This window comes from Podarcis cretensis (genome assembly GCF_951804945.1).
Source record: "Podarcis cretensis genome assembly, chromosome: 9".
NCBI lineage: Eukaryota > Metazoa > Chordata > Lepidosauria > Squamata > Lacertidae > Podarcis > Podarcis cretensis.
The window spans coordinates 29,173,263-29,185,933 of record NC_137178.1 but is presented as its reverse complement, the minus strand read 5'-3'; the positions used below and the strand labels follow the sequence as shown (position 1 = coordinate 29,185,933).

Here is a 12,671-nt window from a genome sequence, read left to right as displayed (position 1 = left end):
CCTGCCAACTTAGCAGTTCGAAAGCACATCAAAGTGCAGGTAGATAAATAGGTACCGCTCCGGCGGGAAGGTAAATGGCGTTTCCGTGCGCTGCTCTGATTTGCCAGAAAGCGGCTTAGTTATGCTGGCCACGTGACCCGGAAGCTGTACGCCGGCTCCCTCGACCAATAAAGCGAGATGAGCGCTGCAACCCCAGAGTCAGTCACGCCTGGACCTAATGGTCAGGGGTCCCTTTACCTTTACCTTTTACCAAGGACAATAACTATTTTCTTATACTTGTCCCCTTATTTTGCCTCTTCTATAAAACACTACCAGCTTTCCTTCTACAATGTTAGTAAACCAAGCATCAAAAAGAAGCAGACACAATCTGTTTACTAACATACCCTGCTTTCAAAGTCCTGTGAGCTATTCTAAATCTTGCCTGCAGTCACATACCAAGATTCATATCTTCATTGCTGACCTGGTTCTTCATAACTGTGGAAATTTCTCTGAGCGGAGACTGTCTAGGATGAAGCAGTGTTGTTATAAATGGGTAGAGGAACAACTCTAGTAATTGGAGTTATTGGAATGAGGTGTCATCCAAGGATCACAGGCAAGAGAAGAGTAAGTGGATACCCACAATGAGGTACGCCAACTTTTCAACTCATTTTTGTAGCTGTGCCTTTAACAGCAACATGTTCTGCAGCAATTAGTAGATGATGACATTCTTCTCCATGCAAGGACAAGTCAACAGCTAAAGGCAATGCGACAAGGTTAAAAAGTTGACAGCATTATCTACAGGATGCAGAGATGCACTTCAGTGCTTTGAAAGAGTAGGATGGAGGTGAGCAAGTGGTTCATGATGGGAATAATACCAGTCTTTGCCTTTTTTGTTTGACAGTACACCCAACAAAAGGGAAGCTGTGGGTTAAACCACAGAGCCTAGGACTTACTGATCAGAAGGTCGGCGGTTTGAATCCCCACGATGGGGTGAGCTCCCAGCTCCTGCCCACCTAGCAGTTCGAAAGCACGTCAAAGTGCAAGTAGATAAATAGGTACCGCTCTGGCAGGAAGGTAAACGGTGTTTCTGTGCGCTGCTCTAGTTCACCAGAAGTGGCTTAGTCATGCTGGCCACATGACCCGGAAGCTGTACGCCGGCTCCCTTGGCCAATAAAGCAAAATAAGCGCCGCAACTCCAGAGTCGGTCATGACTGGACCTAAGGATGAGGGGTCCCTTTACCTTTACCTTCACACCCAACAATATTAACAGTTTGCTGTCATAGCTTTGACTACTTTGTGGTCTCAATTGGATGTAGCATTAAATTAAACTATGGTTTAGCATTATTTGAATAGGTCTTGGGGTTTTCAGTTTCTTTTTCCCTACTCCGCTATAGTCACAGGGAGAAAACTGGAAGCTTTCACTTCCATTTTTAACTAACTACAGTTGATCATTATGTACAAACCTGGACAAATCTTAGAAAAACAAGTCAACCTCAAACCGTGGTTTACAATCCTGGCTTGTTTCCCTAAACCGTAGTTTTGCACAGTTTGGGGGTTTGGATGGGACACTAAATTACAGGTAAATCAAAATGGAAGTAGAAGTTTCTAATCTCCACACATCCATGCCAGAAGACGACTGGGTAGTGATGAAGACACAATCCCACGGCCCATTCATGTAACCGTAAACCACACTGTACTGCACTCATTGCCAGCTTAAAGTGATTGCTTTGATTTTGTCTGTCGTTTGGTTCCTACAAGCTTTTGAGTTGTCATAATGAATACACTTTGTGCTAAGTCAGTACAGCTCACTTCAGTTTCCCATCTCCTTTTAAAAAAAAATTTTCATGTACTAAGAAGGCATTCACTACTGCCACCTTCTGGAGATCAAGAGTAAAATCACACATGGTTAACTACTAGAGCACGACACTAAGGACATTTGTTAACAGGTGCAGTGTATGAGCCTGTCATTACTTCAGAGTTTGGCTAAAAATCAATTGGCCATTCAAGTCTGTTAATACTTGCATGAAGAACTGTATAATTACAGTCATACCTCGTGTTGCATTAGGTTCATGTTGCATCTTTTCAGCTTGCAAACACGGCAAACCAGGAAGTACCGTATTTTTCGCTCTATGGTACGCACTTTTTCCCCTCCAAAAATTAAGGGGAAATGTGTGTACATCCTATAGAGTGAATGCAGGCTGCACGGCTAAGCCCAAAGCCAGAACAGGGAGACGGAGCGCTGTGCAGCACTCCATCTCGCTGTTCTAGCTTGGGGATGGCTGCGCAAAGCCTCTGCAGGGCAGTGGGGTGAAGGCACTGATAACCACTGAATAAATGAACTTAAATTATGCAGGTCCACTGATTTCATGGGGTTTATTTTGACAAACGTTGGACAGCGTACTATGGTTTTAGCATCATGTGTGAACACGGCCACAGAACAAATACTCATAAATACATGCATGTATTCACCAATATTTTCCAAATCCAACAATTCATCTTTCAGAGTATGAAGCCTGTCCTCTCAAAACACACACATACAGTTCCATCCTTTCCCAATGACATTTAAAATTTATTTTTAACACAATGCTCCACCAACCACACTTACTGCCAGCTCTCTGCAGAATTCAAATCCCTACCTGACTTTTGGAAAATAAATTCAGCACCACACTGAATTTAATGGGGTTCAGTTATTTTTAATGCAGGAAGTAGGCTTTTGAGGGATGTAAAAACCTAGCTAGCTAGCTCCCCCCCCCACCTTTGCATTTCTCCACACTACTGTGGAGCCCCCATAAGCAACGCTATTTTAAGGCTTCTTTCTTCACTGCATGGTCCTAGCCATTTACAGACCATGTAGTGAATATATTATGGCACTATGCAGCAAATCTGACTTGACTATTTCACCTCACTTTTGCTTATGTACACCAACATTCTCCAACATTTTCATGACAACTTTTACCATTTACCTTCCCACCACCTATTTATCTACTCACACTGGTGTGCTTTTGAACTGCTAAGTTGGGACCGAGCAACAGGAGCTCACTCCATCGTGTGGATTCAAACTGCCAACTTTCCGACCGGCAAGCACAAGAGGCTCAATGGTTTAGACCACAGCGCTACCCGCTCCCTTAAAAAAACCACTTATTACAAACTTTCAAACACATATGACAAACTTGCACCCAATGAATCAGTCCATGTGCAACATAAATACATGCACCTGTAGGCCCTAGAGGGTCTGTGGTGGTATTCATTGAATAGAAGATGGAACAGCTCCTAAGAATAATCACATCTTATCTCAGCCCTTGAATTACAGTGCTACTTTAGTCATAAATTATTTTAGTGCCTCATCTATCTCACATTACAGTTGAGAATCAATGAAGACTGCAATGCACTTTGAATAATAACTACAGTATAGTGCTCTGTAAATAATAATGGAAACATTCCATAGGCTTGGTGACACATCCTGACCTACCAACTACGTGCATAACTCATCAACGTCAGTAGGTACGACAGAATGGAATTCTGTGCAAAGGAACACTAAACTTGGAAACAGAAGTTCATTGGGGGGCAGAGGGGGGCATTGTTATGTAGGCATGTAATTTGCCCCTACTGTCCTCTAAACTATTTACAGAGGGAGGGGGAGGGCTGTTAAGAGCGACACGGCAGCTCTTATTGCATCCAATGAATCATAGGAAGACCTTGGGATTCTGGGGCTACCTTTGAAGGTGACTTGGAAACTACAACTAATCCAGAATGCGGCAGCTAGACTGGTGACTGGGGGCGGCCGCCGAGACCACATAACACCGGTCTTGAAAGACCTACATTGGCTCCCAGTACGTTTCCGAGCACAATTCAAAGTGCTGGTGTTGACCTTTAAAGCCCTAAACGGCCTCGGCCCAGTATACCTGAAGGAGCGTCTCCACCCCCATCGTTCTGCCTGGACGCTGAGGTCCAGCGCCGAGGGCCTTCTGGCGGTTCCTTCATTGCGAGAAGCAAAGCTACAGGGAACCAGGCAGAGGGCCTTCTCGGTAGTGGCGCCCGCCCTGTGGAATGCCCTTCCAGCAGATGTCAAAGCAATAAATAACTACCTGACATTCAGAAGACATCTTAAGGCAGCCCTGTTCAGGGAAGTTTTTAATCTGTGATATTTTAGTGTATTTTTGGTTTTTATGGAAGCCGCCCAGAGTGGCTGGGGAGACCCAGCCAGATGGGCGGGGTACAAATAATAAATTATTATTATTATTATTATTATTATTATTATTATTATATGGAGCTGTTGTCAGACTATAGCATTCACGGTTGCTCTGCGTGCATTTCAAATGCTATATTGGGCCACAATTGTTTTTCCCAGCTCAAGGAAGCAAACTTCTTTTATGGAAAGTTGTTGTCACATATGCCTCTTGAGTAAATAACAACTCCACCCCTGTGAATTTGGGGCTGGGGTAAGAGGTAGCATCATACATGTTTGCACACTGCCAAGTTATGAATTCATATTAGAGGTTGTATAAATGAAGCATGTAATGCTACATTTGGGTTTGTTCTGCTATACAAAGTAAAGTTAGATAGTTGATTGGCAAAGTCCTCAAACACTGTAGAAGGGGGGGGGGGAATTGAATCCTGGGAGTCCCTAACCCAAAGCCAAGATCTGTTGGTATGAGCAAGTTATGATCCAGCACATCTCTAGCTCAGCCAACTGATTCCTGGTGCAGCCATGCTAAAATGGCATAAGCCCCACATCTTAGCTCAGCTAGAGACAGCATGGCATAACTCCTTCATTCTGGCTCAACCAGTGTTCAGCCAGCTGAGCTGAGAATGGTGGATCTTACAGTACTGTAATTGCTGAAAAGCAGGTATTCCAGGGGCGTGATATGGTGACAAGTGGGGGTTGCATTTACCACTGGATCCTAACTCCATTTGGCTTAGTCACATGACCTGATAAGCCAGAGCAACATACTCTGGTAAAATGGATAGTGTAAGTCAAACTCTATTTTAAAGCTTAGCTCTCCCTCTCTCAGGCTTAGGACAGCTGAACCAGCATGATTTCTGCTTCTGAACAAAGTCTGTAATACCACACTGGCTTAATTTAACTTCCGTCAGCTTCCTAATACTTAAGATTGCTCTGTAAAGCAGAAGCAGTCAATATGGTGTCTTCCAGAAGTTGTTGGATTGGTTTGCTAGAATTTGGAGTTGACTATCATGGACCTAAAGGGGGGGGGATACAATGTTGCAGATATCTGCTTAAGATCAACAAGCCTGTCTGCTTATCTATACTGGTAACAGCAGGATCAGGGACGGACTTTGGTAATACGGAATCCTGAGAACAAAATTTGGCGACTCCCCCCCAAATATTTATTTTCACAATAGCTCCTTCCTTTGTTATTTATTATTATTTTGCACCCCACGGCTTGGCGCCTTGTGCAGAGGAACTGCCTGCACCACCCTAAATTCAGAGTTGGTAGGATCATCTGTCCCTAGAGCTAAGCCACTGCAAGAAAAATATTGAAACACATGAAGGAAAATGATCTTCCAATGTTGCTACCAGAATCAGCCCCATTGTCTCATACCCTGGCACTCACACCTTTTCAGAACTTACAGGGAGATTCCACACTGAAAAGCTGGAGCAGCTGAGCATCCCTGTAATCTGGAGAGTGCGCTCAAGCAAAGGGCTGGATACTGTGTGTAAGCCAGGCTTGCTCTTATAGGGCTCTCCTTCCCCACTCCTGCAAGGGGCCCTGATTCTGTTCTTTCTTGCTTAGAGATTGTCACTTGTGCATCTTCAAGAACAGTCTTCTTGGTGGAGACCTTCCCAAACAACATGAGCATGTCTCTCTCACCAGGCAGAGGAGCTATCTCTTTGGAACCTATTGCACTTGCAAAGGCTGCATGATTCCTCATTTATAGCCATTTTAGCTCACCAAGTACTTGTTTTATAACTGGCTTTATTTTGTCTTCACCATTGCTAGAAATCTTGTCAGCTATATTTGTGTATTTGTAATTTAGTAAGGTATGGGACCTGGCAGCTACATTATCAATTTTTTGCATGGTCTGTGGTATTTTAAATATCATATATTTGCTGCTATGGGGGGGGGGGGTGTCTTCTGGCTGTTCCCTCACTGCAAGAAGTGAAATTCTCCTTGTAGAAAGCCCTCCAATCAGATGTTAAGAAGATAAAGAACTAGACAACTTTTAGAAGACATCTGAAGGCAGCCCTGTATTTGGTAGCTTTTAATGTTTGATGTTTTATTATGTTTTCATATGTGCTGGAAGCCGTCCATAGAGGCTGGGAAACCCAGCCAGATGGGAGGGGTATAAATAATAAAATTATCGTTATCGTTATCATTATGTTATATATGACTTGCATGATAATTGAATTGTTTGGTTTTTGTTATAATCTTCACTAGGACTTTGGACTGACTTGTTACAGCATGTGGATTTTGTTATATTATTTTCTAATTTCTTTGAGTTGTGATTGTGAGCCACAATTTGAAAAAGCTTATGTACAAATCAAAAATCAAAACAGAATAGAGTAAGGTGCATCAAGTGCTTTGTGTAAGGAAAGGATACTGTACCTTTTTGTCCTGAAGACAATGTACTATCTTTCTAACACCATGATAAAAAAACCCCCAATAGAATAACAAAGCTCAAACCTGGCAATAAAAAAACCAATTCTATACTAGTACATTTAGCAAAATCCATGAAAAATTGAAGAAGGAGCTATATAAAGAGGCAATGAATCCATGCTTCCAGGATTAGGGGGCCACAGGATAGATGCCACAATAGAAATTAACATGCTCCATACGCTCACACTGACAGACTGTGGAGCAAAGATCATGGAGACACACATGGAAGGAGGTGTTCCATAAGGGGTCTGTGGCTTGGCTTTTGAAAAATAGGGGGTCCTTGGTAATAGCTAATTGGGAACCACTGATCCAGAAAAATGGAGCATCACCTATGCCTTCATGAGAGCAACACAACCTTGGGCTCAAAGCCTGTCGCTGTACTTCCAGAGAAGCTACCTTTGTTAAATGCTTTGAAGACCTGAGCTTACTGGAGCCTCAGAAGGCATATACATTCCATGTCCTGGGTCACTGGTGCACATAGAGCTCTTGAAACCTGCAGGTTTCTCAGCCCTAGTCTAACATGGTCTGTACAACATTGTAAAGTTCCCGTATGTGAACTCTGTCAGTGTTTATGGGCATTGTGAGGTTGGCCACTGAATGGTGTCATGAAGGCTTACTACAAAACACTTGGGTGTCTTGGGATGAGGGGCTTCAAGGGGACCACACTGTAGAGGCACCTCACTAGCAAATTCCATCTGACTCATTGTCTAAGCTGGATTTCACTAGAATATTAATGAGTGGAAAAAGCAAAGACCCTGCTTTCAAAGACATGAACTCACTTCTCAGGGAAGAGCCATTAGCAGTGCCCAACCTTTTGTGTTACCAGTGAAAGAGTGCTCCCACTCTGCGCCAAACAGAATTGTCCATTACATGGGCAAACATGTTTTCCACATCTTACGTTTACAAGATAACATGATGGGGGGGGGGGTTGGACACCTGCAGGTCAGGTGAGGGTACGTAATCCTTAATCACCTGCTGCTTTCTCTCTGCTGTTGCTCTTCCCTGATCCTGTCCCCCAGCTGAGCTTCTTTCTTGTTTCTGAAACCTGGCTGGGAGCAAAAGCAGGGGAAGCAATTGGGGCAAAGGAGGCACTGCAGTGGGGAAAAGGGTGGGCAGTCAAGGATTAAGTACACACGGCTTCTCCCCTACAGATTCCTCTTCACCATGTACATTCATGTAACTCAGCAAACATGGGGCAGGGAAGCTGCCTTTGCCTGCATGACATGAAACTCCCGCCTGGTGAGTTGCCTTAACCAACCTCCTTGTGGCTTTTATTAGAAGGGGATGACGCATAGGGCACAAGTGTGTAGGTTTACTATGGAAGTTAGAATCCAGAGAACATTAGCTTCTGTCTGTAGAAAAACACATTTCTAACCCACCAGCAAAAGCTTAGTAACTGGCAATTTCGGAAAACTTTAAATACCTTCCACAGCTCTCCATAGTTGTCTATCCCCTGCCTGTTTCATACCGCTGCAGCCTCTGCCTTAGCAATCTTTGCCACAAAATTCCAAAGAATTTGAAAACACGAGTGCTTGAAAAAACATTGCATTCCCTTGACAGATAATTCAGATTTCTGGGTGTGTGCTGTGCAGCCATGAGTGTAGACTGATCTTCACATCTGCTCACATCTTTCTTTCTGAGTCTTCCAATAAGAATGCCAGCTGATGCTTCTTTGGGTTGTGGTTGGGTGTGAGGCAAATCACTCTGCTTAAACTGGACTGAGAGTCACCATCCACTGATGTCACTCAGACGACTCAGCAGCTGGGCATGGCTTTCAGTCATTCCTGCCCTAGGCCATATTTGAACAAGAGGTGAGAGGCGCTGTATTCTATTACCAGTCCCCTTTGCAACCCATTCCCTGTGGAGTTAAAAATGAAAAGCATCTAAAACTTTAGTCTCAACTCAGGAAGAGGGCAGGCTTTCCCCGTGTCATTGCAATAGATAGGTGCAGCAGTACAATTCTCAGAAATATCCTTTCAGAGCAAAGATGGAATAGCTCATTGCATTAATCTATGAGCCCTCTTCCTAAAAAAGCCAAATTGGGCAGCTATTTTGACAGGCGCATTTTTTAATCCAGTAACTGCAAGTCTAATGTTTTCATTCAGGATACTGCTTTGTGTATTCAAACACCTAACACATTTATTTGTCTCTGATTCAAACAAATATTTTTAATTAGTCAACACATATTTACTCTTGTGGGTGCCCAGAGGGTGGATCATGGTTGTGAAATGCTTCAGCACATATCCAAATTGCAACTCACTGTGTCTTAGTTCAAACTTAGATTTTGAAGCAGTCACAAGTCTACTCACCACTGAAAAGGCAGCTCATGTTGACTCAACACATTTAAAATAGTTGGGGAAACCAGACTGGAATAATTTATTCCTGTACAAACTTCTAGCAGAATGGTTATAGGACCCTGGGCCTCTCAACCCAATTTATAATCCAGTTCTGACAGATATGATGAGGTCTACTCACCTTACCCGAAGCAGGATTCCCAAAAGGCAGACCCTGAGAAGCAGACAGCAACTTTGAAATGCCAAAATGTGGCCAACATTTTGAGGGCCCGACCAGAGAAGAATGATAGCACATTTCTCAGATCATCTCAAATTCACAGGGCAGCAGCATTGATTATTTTCTCTGTTCAGAATTTAGGAAAGTGAGCAACAAGCAGAAGGGAGAAGGAAAGGAAGAGAACTGTAGAGGCTGTGCAATGAAGCTTTAATTTAATCTTCCCCTTCATGAGATGGTTCAGTATGAGCCTGGTGAGTGATTATAGAAAGACATCACCAGGCTTCTTTCACTTTCCTCCCTCTGATAGTTACAGCAAAGACCAACCTATATGACTGCAGAGTCATCAGCTATAGAATCACCCTCATAACCATCTTGGCACCAATTCTGCACAACAAATTTATGACACTTCAGTTCTATTGATGTCCTCCTACTCAATTCACACCCTATTCAGATTTAAGCGCTTGGATTTAATTGAGTTGTTGATCAGACTGAATTCATTCCACCAGAAACTGAATGGCATTTTGAGCAATTTTGGCAGAAGGAAGGAGAGAAAGGAAAAGAAGGAAAGAAAGACCTTGAAACTCTTTTTCAACTGCAGATAAAAAACATGTGAAATCAAAGAAAAAGCAAAAAATACAGATAAAGAAGAAAGGAACAATTTTAATGGTAGAGGGAAAAATACAGCAGATTGTAATTGGAAAATGAACAGAAATAAGACCCCAAGAGGATTAAAATATTGGTACTGCATAATCTTAAATATGTTGTGCTGCAAAAGAATCCTTTGTGTACATATTTCTATGTAACATGGGCTGTTTACTTAAAATTAATACAGCCACATTTGATTTCCAATATAGACTACTGCAGCTAACAAAGCCTACCCTAAATATGTTGAGCTTTGGACAAGAACCCCACTGTAGTCAAAAGAACTTCTTATGACTAAATATGTTCTAGCTGGTCAAAAAGAATTATTCCATTTGCTCTATGGACTTTGGATATGTCCTACATGTTAGGGAATGCTCCTTTTATGTGTGAAGTATGATATATATGCCTCAAATGTTTCCTAAGTGTGGCACATTTCACACTTTTTCATTTTTGGATGGTGATTGGTCTACTTATATGGTACATGGCTGTTCTTTCAATATTATAGTCAAAATGCCTTCCACATGACTGGAGAAAAGCTGTTCTCAATTGCCTGCCCACTGAACGTAATCACATGGGGCAGTATCCATCAGCACAAAAGTTTCCATCTACACAATAGAACTGGCTCCCTCTCCCATCTCCTGTGTGCCCCCATTCCCCCTCCAAAGCTGCTCCAGAAGTTTGGAAGAAACCTCAGAGCAGATTTAGGGGTTCCATAGAAGGCAAACAGAAAGAAGAGAGGGAGGGGAAGTTCTGTTGTGCACTCCAATATCCTTGTGCTAATGGAACTACTTTAATGTATACCACCAAGGGAGGTGGTAGCAACAAGGGAGGCTTGTTCACTGTGTGACCTAGTCTGTTCACACAGATAGGTAAGGCTTCCTTACATAAATTTCTGTAATTGTGACATCAAGCCACAATAGTGGAAACTGGAACCAAGAAACTACCCATTGGTGTATCCCCCCAGCCCTGCAGGCTGCGCATGGTGTTCTCTATGGAATGCATCTTCAAAGGCAGTCAAGACATATTAAATTGAAGTAATTTTGACTGCTTGCAACATTATTTTAGTGGTATAGGAAGTGTTGCAGCATGTGCCCTTCACGCATTGCTGAAACCTTGGAAATTCAAGTTGTAGCTGTTTGTGTGAATTGGACTGTAGGCAAGGCACAGCTCTGTTTCAGAGGGATTCAGTGATGTGAAGGTGAGCATCAATTTCAGCACTAGACAATGGGGCAACTTCTCCCATGAACACCACCAGCCTTGGCAATGCACCATTCAGGCAATGCAAATGGGAATGAAATGGCATTATGGCCACAGTAGGTTTTTGAGGGCCTCCAGAACTTAGTATGCTACAATGGGGAGGGACTGTAACTCTGTAGATCACATGATTTGCATGTAGAAGGTCCCAAGTTCAATCCCTGGCATCTCCTGGTAAAAGGAGTAGATAACAAGAAATGGGGGCTTTAGACTCCAAAGAGCAAGTGCTAGTCAGACTAGATAACCCTGGGCTATAAGGGCCACACAGAAGCTTTGTATGTTCATTTATATAAATTCAAACTATTTTCAGACCTGACTTGGTTGGATCTGTTAATCAGCAGTCAGTACATTCACATGAACTGTCCCTACTCAGGCACTTTCCCATTATGGCTGTATGTCCAACATCCATCTAAATAATTTCGCCAAACCTAAATTAATTATTGTCATTCATTTTGTGGTGTTGGTTTAGCTAGAAGAGTGGGGAAAGTCTATCCCTTAACCCCTTTTTTACTCACCTCAGTGTGTGCACTCAAACGGTATTCAATGGAATTCAGTCTGTCTAGAGTGAATACAGCCTAGACAGTCAAGCGTTACTGGAGATGTCAAATATTGTTCTTTTGTATCACAACCATAAATAAAATTGGCAGAACCTAACCCTGGATATTCAACCCAGCAAACATGGTGTGGTAACAGTGTCTTGATCCTCCTGGTCCACAGTGTATTATTACTCAAGAGTAGGGTGAAAGCACAAGAGCAGAGTGAAAAGAAACGCCAGTGGAAGAAGCAGGACTGGAAAGCCCAAGGTGAAAACGAGAATGTGCCTCAGCGATCCGCAGAAAGATGAGGTCAGGAATCATGGCATGTCATTAGACAAGTATTTATAAGGCACATACTGCTCTGGTTGCAAAACTGGTATTCAAGGACGTGTCCCTTCAGTTTATAGTCGCTATGCTTTCACGTGAACATATTGCACCACTTCCACAGCTGTAGGACCCAGCTCATTCTCCTGGCTCCTGTAATTTTCTACTTGTCAAAAACAGAACAAAATGCTAGGCCTGAGGAGGTCAACATTTCCCCCCAAAATGGGAAAAGTTTGAATAGCCTCTCCAGCCTATGGCTTTCTTCTTCCAAATCTAGTAATATTATTTACCCTTAACCAGGGGAAGGGGGAAATTGAAGAGGTAATTCATGATTGCGGATCACCAGTTTACTCTCTAATGACCCAAGTCTGCAATTGAACCTCCAGTGAATGAAACTGACCAGTGCTGATTTGTATAAATCATTTCCCTGTAGTTATGGGGTCACGGGATCAGGTGTAACACAGCCACGTTATTATAGTGCTTATGTGAGCTAAGCCGTCACGGATCTGTTGTGGTGGTGTGTCACCTTAAGCTGAGAATCAAGGAAATGTTGCTGGCGAATACACCACTTTGCATGCCCAGTGGCTATACAAAAAGGAATCAATTCATTCCCCCCCCCCCACATATGGTTGCAGTGATAGTAGCAATGGGACGCTGAAGATGTCTCATAATAAGGATTCAACTGCAGAGCTGGGCCAAGACTCTATACCTATTTTTATACACAACATTCATAAGAGACATAACATTTGAAGGCACTTTTCAGAAATAAATCTAATATCATTGTTATTTTGATTGTGCTCAGACCCTT

General features: G+C 42.8%; 1 protein-coding gene across 1 annotated transcript in view; it reads right to left on the bottom strand.

The window, feature by feature from the left end:
* SYNPO2 (synaptopodin 2) overlaps positions 1-12,671 on the bottom strand; it is a 100,519-nt gene that overhangs the window by 10,809 nt on the left and 77,039 nt on the right. The window lies entirely within an intron of this gene.